At 40.9% G+C, this 18,664-nt stretch overlaps 1 protein-coding gene and 1 non-coding gene across 2 annotated transcripts in view; one reads left to right on the forward strand and one right to left on the reverse strand.

The window, feature by feature from the left end:
* LOC129835483 (histidine N-acetyltransferase-like) overlaps positions 1-4,606 on the reverse strand; it is a 37,548-nt gene extending 32,942 nt beyond the window's left edge. The window contains exon 1 of the mRNA XM_055901121.1: positions 4,350-4,606. The gene's annotated coding sequence lies outside the window, so the exon portion shown is untranslated. The remainder of the gene's footprint in view (positions 1-4,349) is intronic.
* Positions 4,607-9,601: 4,995 nt separating this feature from the next.
* trnal-aag (transfer RNA leucine (anticodon AAG)) lies at positions 9,602-9,683 on the forward strand. The gene has a single exon. It is a non-coding gene; the product is annotated as a tRNA-Leu (tRNA).
* The last annotated feature ends 8,981 nt before the right edge of the window (positions 9,684-18,664 follow it).

Here is an 18,664-nt window from a genome sequence, read left to right on the forward strand (position 1 = left end):
CTTTCTACCTCTTTTTACTGTATTTCTCTATCACCCCATCTTTAGCTCTCTCTCTCTCTCTCTCTCTCTCTCTCTCTCTTTCCCCTACTCTCTCTCTCTCTCTCTCTCTCTCTCACTCTCTCTCTCTCTCTCTCTCTCTATCTTTCCCTTACTCTCTCTATCTCTCTCTCTCTCTGACTCTCTCTCTCGCGCTCTCTCTCTAGCTCTCTATCTCTCTCTCTCTCTCTCTCTATCTATATCTCTCTATTGCTCTCTCTCTCTCTCACTCTCTCTCTCTCTCTCTCTATCTCTCTCTCTCGCTGTCTCTATCTCTCTACCTCTCTCTCTCTCTCTCTCTTGCTCTCTCTATCTCTCTCTCTCTCTCTCTCTCTCTTATCCTATCATTATCTTTTTGTCACTATCCCAAACTTACTATCCTGATATCTGGCATAATTTCAAAAGACTAAATTCCCCTTCCATGTCTCTCTCTGATTTTTAAGGGCGATTACAAACAATGACCTTGGTTTAGGTTAGGCACCTTCAAAAACCAGAAATATAGATGTACATAATCCTAGAGCTGCAGAAATATAGGCATACATCATACTAGAGCTGGAGAAATATAGACATACATAATTCTAGAGCTGCAGAAATATAGACATACATCATACTAGAGATGCATTGGACCAAGTAAACACTAACACACAAACATAACCATAAACAAAACAGACACCCATTTGATGAGCTGGGATGGGATGGGGGAAGAGAGTGAAACAAAACATTACAAGTGCGTACACCTTTTATTCTTATCATTATGTAGATAAAAATAAAAAAACTCTTATAAAACAGTTCTGAAACTAACAATCCTGTTGTTATCTAGGTGTGAATGATGAAGGCATGAGTCTGTCTCCCTAGAGATCCATTAAACAAGAAAGATGGCTCATCCTTTTCAGTAGGACACGCAACGGAAAATAAAATGAGCGTTTATTTTTGTTTCAGTCTTTTGTCTTCTGTTTCTGTCTTCAATCAACACGACCCTTTAGGTCGGCATCAAGAACAAGCAAACGCAGCAAGAGACTGAACAGCTGATGGTTATCATGTTGATGACTGCACTGATCTCATCACTGCTTTTACCTTTCTCTATCTGTCACTCACTCCGGGAAGAGAGTTAGCCCATCCACACAGATCTAGGATCAGCTTAACCTCCACCTCCACCTAACCTTAACTATTACGGTGGAAAAATACAGAACTTTTCTTGGATCAGTATGTAGGCTATGCATGAGGACCAACTGTGTGTGTGTGTGTGTGTGTGTGTGTGTGTGTGTGTGTGTGTGTGTGTGTGTGTGTGTGTGTGTGTGTGTGTGTGTGTGTGTGTGTGTGTGTGTGTGTGTGTGTGCGTGCGCGCGTGCGTGCGTGCGCGGGTGTTTGTGTATGCGTGTGTGTACTGCAGGGTCAGTACTCAGTACTGTGTGGATATAGAGGGCACCCCAGTGAGTCTGAATCAATGAGCTTCACCAGAATTGCTTTTGGGTGAAAAAGGACGGGAGGGGGGGGGGTAGGGGTGGATGAATGTGACCAGGCGAATGAAAATCGGGTGGAGAGTGGGTGGTGATTGAGTGTTTATAGAGGTATGGGTGTGTGCTGTGTGCACGTGTGTGTAACAGAGGGGGTGAATGGATAAAAAAGAGAACGGATGAAGGGGGGAGCAGATGTAAGTGTGTGTGTGTGTGTGTGTGTGTGTGTGTGTGTGTGTGTGTGTGTGTGTGTGTGTGTGTGTGTGTGTGTGTGTGTGTGTGTGTGTGTGTGTGTGTGTGTGTGTGTGTGTGTGTGTGTGTGTGTGTGTGTGTGTGTGTGTGTGTGTGTGTATAGCTTTACTCCCTAGATGACTTTGCAGTTGCCCCTATCAGGGGGTCCCTTCATAATAAAACATAAAACCGCTCAGGCGGGACAATGGTGCAAGGCTCTCCACCTCCTCCCCTTCACCTCTGCTCCCCACCTCTTCCCCTCTGCCTCACCAGCACCTATAGACTGAATAATCTCCCAGGCTACGTCCCAAATAGCATCCTATACCCTATGTAGTGCACTACTTTTCACCAGAACCCCCATGGACCATCGTCAAAGTAGTGCATAGGGAATATGGCACCATTTGTGCCACACTCCCACTCCCTCGGGCATGGTCTTTGAAAATACTTTAGGCTAATGTCCCAAACAGCTTACTTACTCTGAGTCTATCAGGCTACTTGTTACGGAGCCTCTGTTAAAAGCTGCTTTGCTATATTTTCATAGACGATTTTCATAGATGGAAGGATGCTAGCACAGAAGAGACTTGCTAGAAAGTTGTAAATGTGCAAGGTGCAGAGGGATGGAAGGATGGAGGATGCTACAAGGTGTTAATACATTTGTCTGACTGACACAGCATTGGAGGAGAGAGAAAGACATACAGGAGAGACAGATAGATAGATATATACAATAAAAGTGAGAGAAAAAGAGAGATAGAAACAGAACGAGAGTGAAAGAGAGAGAGGCAGGAGATAGAGAGAGAGAGGGGGGCATAGAGGGAGAGATGGTGGGAGATAGAGAGAGGGGAGGAGATAGAGAGCGAGAGAGAGGGGGGAGATAGAGAGAGAGAGAGGGGTTGGAAATAGAGAAAGATGTGGAGATAGAGAGAGGGGGAGATAGAGAGTGAGATGAGGCGAGATAGAGAGAGAGAGAGGGGAGATAGAGAGAGCGAAAGAGTGAGAGAATGCATAAGAGTAAAGGGAGAGAGGTCGAGAGAGAGCGAGAGGATGAACAACAGCGACAGAGTGGGATGAAAGAGAAACGTGTCTATCTATAAAATGTTGGGCAGTTGATGCTCCGAATCTGCTCTCATCTTCCAACTGTCCCTTGATGCGTCTAATCATGAGTACACAGTCACGTCTCCCCTCTTTCATTCCCGAATTCCAAACTGCCAAGTGGAATCAGATCACAAAGCAGGGAAGGAGCAGACACGCGAGCGCACGCACACGCGCTCTTTGGCGCACAGCATGCGCACTGTATGGGCAGGTTGGATAGAAGAATAAGTCTCACTCCGTCTCCAGCACTCACCTCCTCGTGCTGCCCTTGACCGAGTATCTCAACCCCAATGGAATGTGGAGAAATAAAACCCGCCATAGGCTAGAAAATAACCATTGTCCATAATGCATGCATAAAATGTGCGCCTATACATTTTCTTTACAATTGAAGGTAAACTTATACCTAGAATTAGAGGAATTGCTGTTATAGGTCATTTCTGAGAAATAGCCTAAGTTTATAGGCCTACCTAGGGACCTACGTAAATGGCACCACACGTGCACCAGCGTATAGAGAACCTCACAATTGTAGTTGTCACGACTCTTCTAACCAAGCACATGCTGTATGCAGACACACTGGAGGCGGGCGTACCGCTCAGAGGCTCCCTTACCGCTGCCATGGCATTGCGCACATACGTTTTCATAGAACACATGTACGCACCCGAAATTTAAGGAATACTCCGAATCAATGTTGTGGATAAAGGAATTATTCATCATAACTTGGCAACTCTGCCCCCTTATATCCCCCGATTCCGCCCGCACCCATCTGTCCGTGTGGGACTGCTTTTGCCGGGGCTTTCGGCGTTCCACATTGACTGCATAGCTATCATTGGATATAAGAAACAAATATCACAAAAGTGATGCCGCAAGGTGATATCTGATAAACATATGTGTGTTTTCTTTTTCGTTTCAGACTATGCATTTATTAAATTAGTCTGAGGCGCTGTCAGGTACAGGATTGCATCCTCAACGGTGATTGGATGAATCTTTGATCATATCAATATTTAATCATATGGGCTACCGGCATCACTCATCCCTACGCATTGCATATAGGCCTAGAACACAGACAGACACACAATGCCATAATGCTATACAGTAGAATATCAAACCTACATTAGGCTACAAATGTGGAGTATGAACCCGTTTCCTTAGACTATCCATCGAATCATTGTGTTGGCTGTACCATCCCGTTACTCAGTCTGATAAATTCCTTAAATTGGACACAAAATGGCGGATAAGAATAGGATGGTGGGACAATCGGTTCCTAATATGAGAATAGGCTTGGTACAAAAACTGAAGGTTATGCAGAAAACCCGACCACACGGTGGCTATAGGCTACATTGCCTCTATGAAAACAGTATTTAGAAGTGAGAAAAAAAATATTCGTTAGAATATTGTTTAAAAAATATTACGAAATCATAATGATCGATCATAGATGGATACCGTTATCGTAAGTGATCGATAGGCTAGACTATGTTCACAGCCGACAACGTGCTCCAAATATCTAGCGCTGCCGGCCGGTGGATTTATTCCCCCTCTTACCGTTAGTGAAGCCCGGAGGTCTCGTGCGGGTGTTGACGGTAACAACAGGCAGGTGTATTGCCAGGTGCGAGAGGTGGATGGTTACAGCGGCTACTGTTCAGTTTCAGGATAAAATAAAAATTATCCCAGCCACTGGCTCGAACTTTCAATATAAGAGATGTATAAGTTTAAGCCCCTCCTACAAACCCTCTCCCCCTCGTAGTAGGCTAGGCTAGGCTATCCTGTCTAACCTCACACCATCATCTCCAGTATAGCCCTCTCTCTCTCTCTCTCTCTCTCTCTCTCTCTCTCTCTCTCTCTCTCTCTCTCTCTCTCTGTCTCTCTGTCTCTCTCTCTCGCTCGCTCTCTCTCTCTCTCTCTGTGAATTCAATTCAATTCAATTCAATTGACTTTATTGACATGGCAAGTTCGTTATTACTTAGATTGTCAAAGTATACATATCGAAAAATAAAAATCAAATATATATGTATATATATACAAAATATATATATATTTATATATAAATAAATGGTGGGACCAACAGCAATAATAACAGTAGTAGTGGACATGGGATTACCATTAACAACAACTACAACAACAATATTAATCAGAACAACAATAAATTAAAGCAACAGTAGTAGACCAGTGTCAATATGACTTGAGAGGACATATGACCTGGTATGAAAGACAAAACAAAACTAAGCTAAATGGGAAATATTATCAACATTACTTTGCATTTTTCACTGGCTGTCCCTCAGGTTGTGGCAGGAGGACACATATTTGGCTGCACATTTTGGCTTTTCACCCAATAAATATTTGATTTTTTCTTCATCTTTTATAGTTTCAAATTCTTTGTATTGAGTTATAATTTTGGGAAAGAAATATGCTCTTAGGTCTGAGTATTTGTCACAGTGTAGTAGGAAATGCACCTCTGTCTCTACCTCTCCTCTAGGGCAGAGTGAGCACAGCCTGTCCTCTCTGGGCAGCCAGGTTTGTCTGTGACGACCGGTCTCTATAGCCAGACGGTGCTCACTGAGTCTGTACCTAGTCAATGTTTTCCTCAGTTTTCTATCAGTCTCTCTCTCTGTCTCTCTCTCTCGCTCTCTCTCGCTCTCTCTCTCTCTCTCTCTCTCTCTGTCTCTCTCTCGCTCTCTCTCTCTCTCTCTCTCTCTCTCTCTCTCTCTCTCTCTGTCTCTCTCTGTCTCTGTCTCTCTCTCTCTCTCGCTCTCTCTCGCAATCTGAATTGAATACATTGCTAATGTAGGCCTAGAAACATGACAATATGAACATTTAATATCGAACACAATTAAAAAGAAAAAATGATTAGGCTATACAGTAGTATAAATTAATTTGTAGTTCATGTTTACTACACAGTATGGAATAGAATAGAAATGGCATGCATACCCTAATTTAATACTAATTGCTTTGTAATTAATGTAATCATATGCATTAAATGATGGATCCCAAAGTTAGGAAAGGCTATGATCTTTCTTTGTCATATCATATGGATGAACAGTGGATTCGTGATGGCAGAATGCTTATGTTATGTCATAGGGTAACGCCTGACTTAAGGGAATGTCTATGGCATAAAAAAGGCAACGTTTGGTAAGATTTAGATACAGTATGTGTACACTGGCTATCCTTAAGCAAACACATGTTGAAGGGAAAAAAGAATTCATCTATTATTTATTTTTTATTATTCAATAAAAACATAAACTTAAGAAAGGGGGTGTTTTGTCGTGGGCAAAACGACCCACTCTATGGGGTAAAATGCTCCCTGAAGATTAGTTTGTTAAAAACCAATTTTATATGTTTTATTTTCGAATTTCAGAGTCATTGAACCTTAAAAGCTCAAGTCTAGGTATCTTATTTCAATAAAATAAATCAAATATCGGAACAAAATTACTTGCACAATATTAAAATACTCACTATGATGAGGTTTTGATGTACTCTTTTATTCTCGCCCTTCCTATCCAAATCATCCTAAAGTATCTCAACATCTATTGTGTAACTCAAAGAAGTTACTTATAGATCATTTGGAAAATGCTAATAATAAGTATCATTGATTGCCCTGAGGGCAGTTTGCCCCATTAGGGGGGGGGGGGGGGGGGGGGGGGGGGGTTGGGGTTACTACTTGAATCAAAAACAGATCAAAATATTGTTCTCTAACCAAGTGGATCATTTATCTTTAGGCTCCCCTACTGCTTTAAATAACAACGTTTATACATCTAAGTTCAATTGATTATATATATATATATATATATATATATATATATATATATATATATATATATATAGTTCAGTGGAGGCTGCTGAGGGGAGGACGGCTCATAATAATGGCTTGAAAGGTGTCAATAGAATGGCATCACACACATGGAAACCATGGAAACCATGTGTTTGATGTATTTGATACCATTCCACCTATTCCGCTCCAGCCATTACCATGAGCCTGCCCCCCCCCCCCCCCCCCCCCCCCAATTAAGGTGCCACCAACCACCTGTGATATATATATTTTCTAAATGACAAATTATTAGATCAATGTACCTCAAAATCGTTTTGAGAACGCAATGTGTTTTTTTGTCAGAATGCCAGCATGGCAGCTGGATGTGGGATGGTTGGATGACTCGGGTCTCGTATCAGCGGATCAGAGCGACTCGTCTTGGAAGTAGTGGGAATAACAGCAGTTATCGTGAGGGAGGGGTGTCATATGAATGTAGCAGTTATCGTGAGGGAGGGGTGTCATATGAATGTAGCAGTTATCGTTAGGGAGGGGTGTCATATGAATGTAGCAGTTATCGTGAGGGAGGGGTGTCATATGAATGCAGCAGTTATCGTGAGGGAGGGGTGTCATATGAATGCAGCAGTTATCGTTAGGGAGGGGTGTCATATGAATGTAGCAGTTATCGTTAGGGAGGGGTGTCATATGAATGCAGCAGTTATCGTTAGGGAGGGGTGTCATATGAATGCAGCAGTTATCGTGAGGGAGGGGTGTCATATGAATGCAGCAGTTATCGTGAGGGAGGGGTGTCATATGAATGCAGCAGTTATCGTGAGGGAGGGGTGTCATATGAATGCAGCAGTTATCCCCGGCAGCATTACCCATTTGCCCTTTTATAGTGCACACTGCTTTAACAGGGGCCATAGGGTTCTAGTCAATAATGCACTAGTGGCCTATATAGTGAATAGGGTGCCATTTGGGAGTCCGGCCGGTAATCTCTTTGATCTTCAGAGATTTGGGGAAGTCATCGGGTTTCCGCTGTCCCCAGATTACAACATGTTCTAGTCAGACAACACATTCTAGGTTATGCCTGAACGTGTGGATGAAGTAGATTAAAGGGACATTTTGATGTAAATGGGGTAATGATCATTCACAGCCACAGTCTACATGATCAGATCATTGGGTTTTCATGACACCTTGTGACAGATAGAGATGATGCTTTTATCAGAGGGATATAGCAGTGGTTATAGTTACCCCTGATCTATGGTAAACTAGGGAGTGCAGGGTTTTACTCTAGCCCAGCCTTAATAGCGCAAGTGTAGTCTGTTCTGTTAAAATGTGTCTGGAACTACAACATAGACCCACACCCTCTAGTCCTGGGCCAGAGTCGGTGACCACTGGGTTATGGATTGATTTAGTGGTGCTTTTCCATCTACTTACAACAGTGTCGCCAGTGTTTTATGTTAACGTAAGTTCTTGTGTCATTGTCTTTCCATCAGGAGTGTGACACTAAAGACTTGGGCGAGCAGAATCAACAACCTCTGCATCATTCAAGACTGTCGTTTTGTGAGAAGGTAAGCCTGGGCTTGCCCCCAAATCAGAGCAGGTCCGCCAGAGCCATGGCCCAGTGAGACACGGGTGACAGTTCGTGTAGATGGGTAAAATGCCAGTGTAAATCCTCATTGTGCACTATCTTATGCTCAGGCTGAGGATAAAGCGTTACGTTTATCCTACAAGGTTATTGAGTCACAAATAATGTTACGTGATTACTTGATTATTAATAACTACTGCATCAGTATGTATCATATTAACAAGCTGTTCTGGCTGCAGAAATATCTAGTTTTCCTAATTTAAGGTTGTTGTGTTGTTAGTTCACATTGTTTCGTTTAGGCACAACGAGATAACACTTAGACATCATCAAGTTTCATCATCATTTATAGATCGGCAGGTAACGGTTCTGTCGAGCGGCTAGATGTTCTTTACCATTCGGGCCATCAGATTTGCCAACAATGCTCCTTATAGGACACATCTCTGCACTCTAAACTACTCTGTAAACTGGTCATCTCTGCATACCCGTCGCAAGACCCACTGGTTGATGCTTATTTATAAAATCCTCTTAGGCCTCACTCCCCCCTATCTGAGATACCTACTGCAGGCCTCATCCTCCACATACAACACCCGTTCTGCCAGTCACATTCTGTTAAAGGTTCCCAAAGCACACACATCCCTGGGTCGCTCCTCTTTTCAGTTCGCTGCAGCTAGTGACTGGAACGAGCTGCAACCAACACTCAAACTAGACAGTTTTATCTCAATCTCTTCATTCAAAGACTCAATCATGGACACTCTTACTGACAGTTGTGGCTGCTTCATGTGATTTATTGTTGTCTCTACCTTCTTGCCCTTGGTGCTGTTGTCTGTGCCCAATAATGTTAGTACCATGTTTTGATCTGCTACAATGTTGTGCTTCTGCCATGTTGTGTTGCTACCATGCTGTTGTAATGCTGTGTTGCTGCCATGCTGGGTTTTCATGTGTTGCTGCCATGCTATGTTGTTGTCTTAAGCCTCTCTTTTAGTGTTGTGGTGTCTATCTTTTAGTGTCGTGGTGTCTCTCTTTTAGTGTTGTGGTGTCTCTCTTTTCATGATGTGGCTTTGTTTCTTATTTTATTTTTAATCCCAGCCCCCGTCCCCGTAGGAGGCCTTTTGATAGGCCGTCATTGTAAATAATAATTTGTTCTTAACTGACATGCCTTTTTAAATAAAGGTTAAATAAAAATAAATACAAAATAAAAAGTTGACCTTGCCCGATTGGTGCGTGATAGTTATTGCACTGCCTCTTCAACCAGTAGAGGGCGGTAGTGTACAGGGTTGGTGTGTCTGCGTTCTGAATAAACACACGTTTTCAGTACCATTGGGAGATAACTAGTGCGACAAGTCTACTGATTTTGAAGTGATAGTCAGACGAATTAAAACTTTTCCATCAAATAAACCATTAAGTAGAAATATATTCCCCTCTTTGGCTAAGTTAAAAGCCCTAACACATCACATATCTCCTATCGGTAGCGTGGCCGAGCGGTCTAAGGCGCTGGATTAAGGCTCCAGTCTCTTCGGAGGCGCGGGTTCGAATCCCGCCGCTGCCAGGTGATTTTTTTTGTTATAAATTTTGAAAAAATACTTATATAGTTACTACATAATCAATTATATTTAATGTGCATACGTCACGCACTTCAATACAAAATGTAGAACGTGTTTCTCCAGTGGTGCATTGTCCAGACTTTTTAAACCTGCGGTACTCCGTGGTGTATTGATTCTTAAGCAGTACATTTAAATGTGTTGTCAACGCTAGGCACAGAAACATAATTCACTTCTGCCCGGAGAAAGTGCAACATTTAGACATTTAAAGATATCTACGAACCATATTAGCTAGCTATAGCTATGTGAGACACGTTATTTGTACGTTGGCACGTAGATAACTACCTATAAACGGAGGGACAAATAGTTTTAACTAGCTCTGGTCTTTCGTGCTACAGACAACGAGTTGCCTCTGCATTCTGTCGTTATTCCATGTATCCTTTCATAGAGGATATACTTTAGTAGCTAACTCGCCGAAGTAACGATGTGGCTAGAGTGCTGGATAATTTGTATATGTGTGTGAAGGGTGTAATTTTTCCAAAATAGGAAAAAGACCTTTGGCCACTTTTCTGAGAAGGGTAGCTACAGCTCAATATGGCAAGTGGGTGTGTCGAAATCGCTCCGCTATAGGTTAGACAAAATATATTTATAACTAAGCCAAGATAGTTCATCTGTGTTGTATACAGTAGAAGAACATGAAGCATACTGGGCAGAACCAGGAAGCAGATGGGCAAAGCCAAGCCCGAGATAGCGAGATGCTATTGGCAAGTTGTAGCATGTATTTGCATATTTCTATTAGGGAACGCCTCTTGGGAAGTACGCGTGTGCACAAACTCCATTCGCCCTTGCACTCCTTCTAGTGAGAAAACTTTCTAAACTGGCTTTTATAGCCCCTGTGATGTGCATGGGTTTCCCCTTCTGTCTGTGGTTAGACGTTTTTGTTTAAGCTGTGTTTATTTCTTCAGTTTCTTACCACGCAACTACAACTACCGTACATTATACTGCGAGAGTTTGCACTTGTGTTTTGAAGCCAGAGAATGAGTCTGAGTCGTATTTCACAAATCATTTTACATTTTCACTTATGAAAAATACGATTAAAAAAAAATAAAAGTACTGATGGGTGCACTGTTGCTTCATGCGGTGTATGAGTGTGCTTACTGTGACCCTGATACTAGGTACTTTAGCTACTTTCCTAGCCGTTGCCGGTGTTGTGCTGAAAAGCTCCTCCTACCAGAATTCTCCCCCACCCCGGACTTGCTTGAACGCGCACGCACTCAATTATTCATTGCTGCGATTTGCTTGCTAGTTGAGATTTCTGATTACGTTGGGCTGCCTGCCTTTCATTTGATTTTTGTATGTCGGTTTGATAGCGGGGTAGGCACTAGTAATGTCTGCAGTTTTCGGTTTGGCTATTTGTTTCAAGTGTTTTAAACTATAAATGCATCTCTTTGACAAAATTCGCCATCTCTCCCATTTCTTATTCGACTAGTAGTTGTTCTGAAATGTTTATTGCCTACATTTTACTCCCGGCTCTATGTGCAAACGCATTATGCAAAAAAGTCGGTTAGGACATCTACTTTGTGCATGACACAAGTAATTTTTCCAACAATTGTTTATTTCACTTATAATTCACTGTATCACAATTCCAGTGGGTCAGAAGTTTACATACACTAAGTTGACTGTGCCTTTAAACAGCTTGGAAAATTCCAGAAAATTATGTCATGGCTTTAGAAGCTTCTGATAGGCTAATTCACAAATTTGAGTCAATTGGAGGTGTACCTGTGGATGTATTTAAAGGCCTACCTTCAAACTCCGTGCCTCTTTGCTTGACATGGGAAAATCAAAACAAATCAGCCAAGACATCAGAATAAAATTGAAGACCTCCACAAGTCTGGTTCATCCTTGGGAACAATTTCCAAACACCTGAAGGTGCCACATTCATCAGTACAAACAATAGTACGCAAGTATAAACACCATGGGACCATGCAGCCGTCATACCGCTCAGGAAGGAGACGCATTCTGTCTCCTAGAGATGAACGTACTTTGGTGCGAAAAGTGCAAATCAATCCCAGAACAACAGCAAAGGACCCTGTGAAGATGCTGGAGGAAACGGGTACAAAATTATCTATATCCACAGTAAAACGAGTCCTATATCGACATAACCTGAAAGGCCACTCAGCAAGGAAGAAGCCACTGCTCCAAAACCGCCATAAAAAAGCCAGGCTACGGTTTGCAACTGCACATGGGGACAAAGATCATACTTTTTGGAGACATGTCCTCTGGTCTGAAAATAGAACTGTTTGGCCATAATGACTATGGTTATGTTTGGAGGAAAAAGGGGGACGCTTGCAAGCTGAAGAACAACATCCCAACCGTGAAGCACGGGGGTGGCAGCATCATGTTGTGGGGGTGCTTTGCTGCAGGAGGGACTGGTGCACTTCACAAAATAGATGGCATCATGAGGGAGGAACATTTTGTGGATATATTGAAGCAACATCTCAAGACATCAGTCAGGAAGTTAAAGCTTGGTCGCAAATAGATCTTCCAAATGGACAATGACCCCAAGCCTACTTCCAAAGTTGTAGCAAAATGGCTTAAGGACAACAAAGTGAAGGTATTGGAGTGGCCATCACAAAGCCCTGACCTCAATCTTATAGAATTTTTTGGGGCAGAACTGAAAAAGCTTGTGCGAGCAAGGAGGCCTACAAACCTGACTCAGTTACACCAGCTCTGTCAGGAGGAATGGGCCAAAATTCCCCCAACTTATTGTGGGAAGCTTGTGGAAGGCTACCCGAAACGTTTGACCCAAGTTAAATCATTTAAAGGCAATGCTACCAAATACTAATTGAGTGTATGTAAACTTCTGACCCACTTCTGATGTGATGAAAGAAATTCAAGCTGAAATAAATCATTCTCTCTACTATTAGTCTGACATTTCACATTCTTAAAATAAAGTGGTGATCCTAACTGACCTAAGACAGGTAATTTTTACTAGGATTAAATGTCAGGAATTGTGAAAAACTGAGTTAAAATGAATTTGCCTAAGGTGTATGTAAACTTCCGACTTCAACTGCATTGTTGGTTAAGGGCATGTGACAAAAAACATTTGATTTGATAATATAATTACATACATTTTCCATCTCAGATCATGTCAAAGGATTAATGAGCACTGAGCAGTTAGCTGAACTCCTTTGACATTTTTCCACTGGTTAATTTTATTGCCGTTTCAAAGTATGTTGCAACATACAAGGTTATATGGCTATGAAAGCTGCTGAAACAAAACTCTAGAAGTCTAGAGTTCCATGTAAATGCCACTCCCGTTCTCCTAACAGCGAAATCCTACCGAATTACTTTTGTCGTCGCTATAAAAATTACTTATTGACAGTAATTGAAAGTAATTCGGTAGACTTTTATGGATATACAACTAAGTTCTCTATACAACTAAGTTCTCTCTGATAAGACGGAATTACTCTTATCGTCATTTTAAAAATTACTTTTTAACATTTGCTCATAGCATTAGATGACTTGTAGCACAACTGTCTTAAGATTGTCTACAAGTCCACTGTCCTACTACAGAAACAGAGGTTCTTGCCCTATGGGTTGTTCTGGCTCGGACAAGGCTTACTTTAATGACTGCTATATGTTTGCCTATAGTTTGACTATAAATTGGAATTACTGCAATTTGACTATTCACTTTGCAAGTTTTTCACAAATTCTCAGGTCATATAAACGTTTCCATAATTTGCCAGTTCACTCACAGATACTCTTCGCATTCACAATAAATACCGTGCATATATTTGAGTGTGTTTTTCGGAAGTTCAATACGTTTGGTTTTGAGCATCATTGCAGTGTTGCAATATGTTGTATACTATATTTTACCTCACAAATGCACTGAAAATGGACGTATTTACACATCTTGTAGTGTCCGTGAGTTACATTAAATAAAATGCTGTATTAGAACTGTATTCTTATTATTTCAATGTAAAAACATTCTGAAAACGAAATGCCATGTAAAACACACTCCAGGGCCTGTATTCACAAATTGTCTCAGAGTACGGGTGCTGATTTAGGATCAGGTCCCCCATATCTTGTTCCTTATGATCTGAAAGGAAAACCTGTTCCTAGATCAGCACTAAACCAAACCTAAATTCCAGGTGAGATATTTCAAAGATTATTCAAGATTTTCTTTTCAGTTTTAAGAGTCAAATGTGCTATCCATACCAGCAAATGAGTTTTAATATTAATTTCATTCATCTATTTTCATTACATAAAATGCATAATAAAAGTAATTCTATAACAATAACGTACTCATTTAACAGCTTTAATATTTTTCAAATTCTCACCATGTACAAATGTTAAACAGAATGGTTGCTCCTTAGCAATCATGGGTTTCCTGGGAGACCATGCTATGGATATACTATGGAGTTTTCTAATATTGATGGCTCTTATAGGTAAGACCCGATTCAAATGTTTAGTATTATGTTTTCTGAATGGTAGATGTGATTTTAAACTGCATTTAACAGTTGGTAACTTAAGTTAGTATTAGTCATCAGCAATGCACATGCAATGGATATACAACTAAGTTCTCTCTTATTGATCGCTGCAAAATCCCATACTTAATGGATATACAACTAAGTTCTCTCTTATTGATCGCTGTCAGACCCCGTACTTAATGGTTATACAACTAAGTTCTCTCTTATTGATCGATGCAAAATCCCATACTTAATGGATATACAACTAAGCTCTCTCTTATTGATTGCTGCAAAATCCCGTACTTAATGGTTAGGCTAATCAAGTTGCATGGAATATTCTGTTATCATAGGTGTGGTTATAAAATGCATTTGACTGCTGGAGAAATTATAGTCAGCAATATAATATATATATATATATATATATATATATATATACACTGTTTAATATATGTATGCTCTATAAAATATACTGTATAATATATATACTGTACTTATGATTATTTTAATAGGTATTTATGATACAATTACATTTGTATGTCTTTGTAATTAATGCATGTATGTATTGTAATGTATGTAGTAATGTATTTATCAGTTGATGCTTGTAATCAATATCTAGTGAAAACGTGTTTTAAATGTTTTCCAACTCTGTGCAATAAGACAAATGGTAGACAGGGAGTATAGGTAATGGTAAGGGGTTAAATGATGTTCAACAAGACCTGAGACACATATGATACTTTATATTCAATGACAAAGTGACTACAGGGAGGTTGTCCGGGTCAAACAGGCTGTTACGTGTTTCAATGTTCAGCCACTTGAGTTGAGTTTATTTTATTTTTTACAGGAATAGTGCACATTAATCAACGTTTCAGTAAAAGTGACGGTTTTAGCCAGCCGGCTAATTTTCAAACGCAGTCCCTGGGCAGGTTATTAAAAACAATTACAATATAGACAATCATTGAGCAGTGAGCACATGCAGAGCAACATAGGACAAGCAAGACATAGCATACAGACAGAGCAACATAGAACAAAAAGCAGCAAGACAAAATAAAAATAAACAACAAAGTGTTTCCACACCTCACAAGCTACAGACAACAGACAACATGGAAAGCGGCAATACACAGCTAGGGATTATGTTTGCAAATCTGATTGAACTTTAGCCATGTCTTCATGCATTTTGTGAAAGTGTGATATGTGGTGCAGTTGTGTGTGTCTGATGGCAGTGTATTCCAGCCATGGGAAGCTCTCACAGAGAAAGCAGATTGACTAAAGGTGCTTTTCCTTAAGGGAACTATACAGTCACCTCTCATGGCAGACCTTGTGGATCTGCTGCCATATGTTTGGGCTTTCTGTTTAACAAAAATACTGAGTGGAGGTCAGGTCATTTAGGATCTTGAATACAAGACAAGCGTCGGTGTATTGCACAAGATTTTCCCAACTCAGGAGCTCATGCTTTCTGAGGATGTAACAGTGATGATGGCTATTGGGCTTCCTATCAAGCACTTTGAGAGCCTGTTTGTAGACAGACTGAATGGGTTTTAATGTTGTACAGCAAGCTTGGGCCAAACTAGTCAAGCAGTATGTTAAGTGGGGGAGTATCATAGATTTGAAGTACAGTTTTGGTACCTCTGTAGTCAAACAATTTCGTATAAATCGGAAATTAGCTAGGTTGAATTTGTTTATCTGAATTACCTTTTTAACATGCTTTTTAAAAGAGAGGTTGGAATCAAGTATGATGCCAAGGTACTTAAAATCAGATACCACCTGGAGCTTCTCCCCTGACAAATAGACATCTGGCTCAGTAGCATCTGTTGCCCTCTTTGTGAAGAACATGCAAACAGTTTTTTTCACATTGAGATGCAAACACGAGTCACTGTGCCACTTTGTAACCTGGACCATTACAGTAGTGAGTTCTTGTGCAGCTTGTTGTTTGCTCTTTACATGCACATATATCACTGTATCATCTGCATACATTTGAATTTCAGACCCAGTACAGACAGAAGGCAGATCATTAATGTACTTAGCTATCAGCTCTCTATGAGCTCTAGAATATTTATTATAGCCGTTGTGTAAGTTCACGAGGGCACTGTAATGAAGGCAAAGGCATCACAGTCAGAGATAAGAGATCATAGGTGTGATGGCACTCCCATTGTAAAAAGATGACAAAGGATTGTAAATATCAACGCAAATAATATTTTTTAACATTCCAGGGGCTGCAATAAATATGATGTATTTTTTTTATCCTACTGACAATGATTGACTTAATTTCTTCTTGCAACAGAAGGATCAAACCAATACAAACTGCGGAATCCATCTGTAGTGTACAAGTACACAAGATAGAGATATTGTATATTTTGCTCAATCAAAGATATAGCATTTCACCATCATTATCCCATTAACACTATCCTCAGTATCCACTTGCTGTAGATATCATATCGATGGATAGGTTTGAACATTGAACATATTTCAGACTCTTACCCCACAGAGTTGATTGATAACCTATTAGAATTCCAACTCCTGTTGCATAAGTAACTGATTATGATGGAGGGGTCAGTGAGGGCTATATGACATTGATTTTGCTGGTAACTAGATGCATCATGCTACTATCTTCAACTAACCAACTGCCATGGTCACATTTGAGCATGTTCTGCAATGTTTGATCAGGACCTATCCCTAGTGTTTGCTGTTCTCTTGTGACGGTAATAAAAATGAAATAATAATTTAATGTACACATTTAAAGATATATTCTGCGATAAAAAAACAGCAAACTGGCCACCCCCCTTACAAAAACAAACACATCACAATGTCTTTACATGTGAAATTCTCACAGATTGCACATGTGAAATCATGTGGCTTTAGAACACTTCACATGTGATGATATTTCACATTAAGTTTCACATCTCACAAGTGGATTTTCATGTGATCACAACCTTTCACATGTGAAATTATGTGGTTTTGGAACAAGTTCGCAGGTGCGGATATTTCACACGTGGATTTTCACATTTGTTCACACATCCTTTCACATGTGATTCACATTTTCACATGATGCCCTGCAAACATTCTGGATCCGTTATGCGCATTTCACAGCTACGTTGAGACAATGACTTATCAGTGACCCAAGCACTGCTCAGATAATCCCTACCATTGTGTCACAGAGTTGTCGTAGTGCTGCTGAAAATGTACATTGTCCCAGGGTTGTTGGCAGTAAGTAACCTAATGTATGTCCCTCCAACTCCCCTGAATGCCTGTCAGTCATACAACTATCGTATTTTATTTATTTATTTGACTTCTGCTTAACTAGGCAAGTCAGTTAAGAACAAATTCTTATTTACAATGCCGGCCTACCAAAAGGCAAAAAGCCTCCTGCAGGAACGGGGGATTAAGCAGTAATCATCCGCCTATGAACCTGAGTTATACTTAGCACTGAGGCAGTTTGCCGTAGTAGGAAGTCCACTGTGTGCAGCTTACCCTGCACTATCGGCTCAAACATATTGTCATGTCTACCTCTGATAAGCCTCCCAGTAAAGCCCACATTAACATACACTATGTAGCCTAAGAAAGAAGGTTCATGAAATCGATAACTTGCTAGTAACAGACATCACTCATATACTGACTATCTCTGAAACTCACTTAGATAATACCTTTGATGATACAGTGGTAGCAATACATGTTTTCAATATCATCAGAAGATACAGGAATGCCAATGGTGGAGGTGTTGCCATTGATGTTCAGTCATATTCCTGTAAAACTTAGCGAGGATCTCTTGTCAAATGCTGTTGAAGTAACATGGATAGAGGTTCACATGTCTCACCTACAGTCTGCTATAAACCACCAAGTGCTAACAGAAAGTATCTAGATAATATGTGTGAAATGCTTGAAAATCTACACTACATGTATGTGTACACCTGTTGGTCGAACATCTCATTCCAAAATCATGGGCATTAATATGGAGTTGGTCCCCCCTTTGCTGCTATAACAGCCTCCACTCTTCTGGGAAGACTTTCCACTAGATGTTGGAACATTGCTGCGGGGACTGGCTTCCATTCAGCCACAAGAGCATTTGTGATGTCGGGGCACTGATGTTGGGCCATTAGGCCTGGCTCGCAGTCGGCGTTCCAATTCATCCCAAAGGGTGTTCAATGAGGTTGAGGTCAGGGCTGTGTGCAGGCCAGTCAAGTTATTCCACACCGATCTCGACAAACCATTTCTGTATGGACCTCGCTTTGTGCACAGTGGCATTATCATGCTGAAACAGGAAAGGGCCTTCCCCATGCTCTTGCCACAAAGTCGGAAACACAGTATCGTCTAGAACAGGCCTAGGCAATTCCATTATTCAGGGGCCTGATTGGTGTCACACTTTTCCTCAATCCCTAGCAAACACACCTGATTTAAACTAATGCATTTTTAACTGAAGATCATGATTAGTTGATCATTGAAGTCAGGTGTGTTAGCTGAGGCTGGGACAAAAGTGTGACACCAATCAGGCCCCCGAGGACGAGAGTTGCCCAGGCTTGGTCTAG

The sequence above is a fragment of the Salvelinus fontinalis genome, chromosome 36, assembly GCF_029448725.1.
Source record: "Salvelinus fontinalis isolate EN_2023a chromosome 36, ASM2944872v1, whole genome shotgun sequence".
NCBI lineage: Eukaryota > Metazoa > Chordata > Actinopteri > Salmoniformes > Salmonidae > Salvelinus > Salvelinus fontinalis.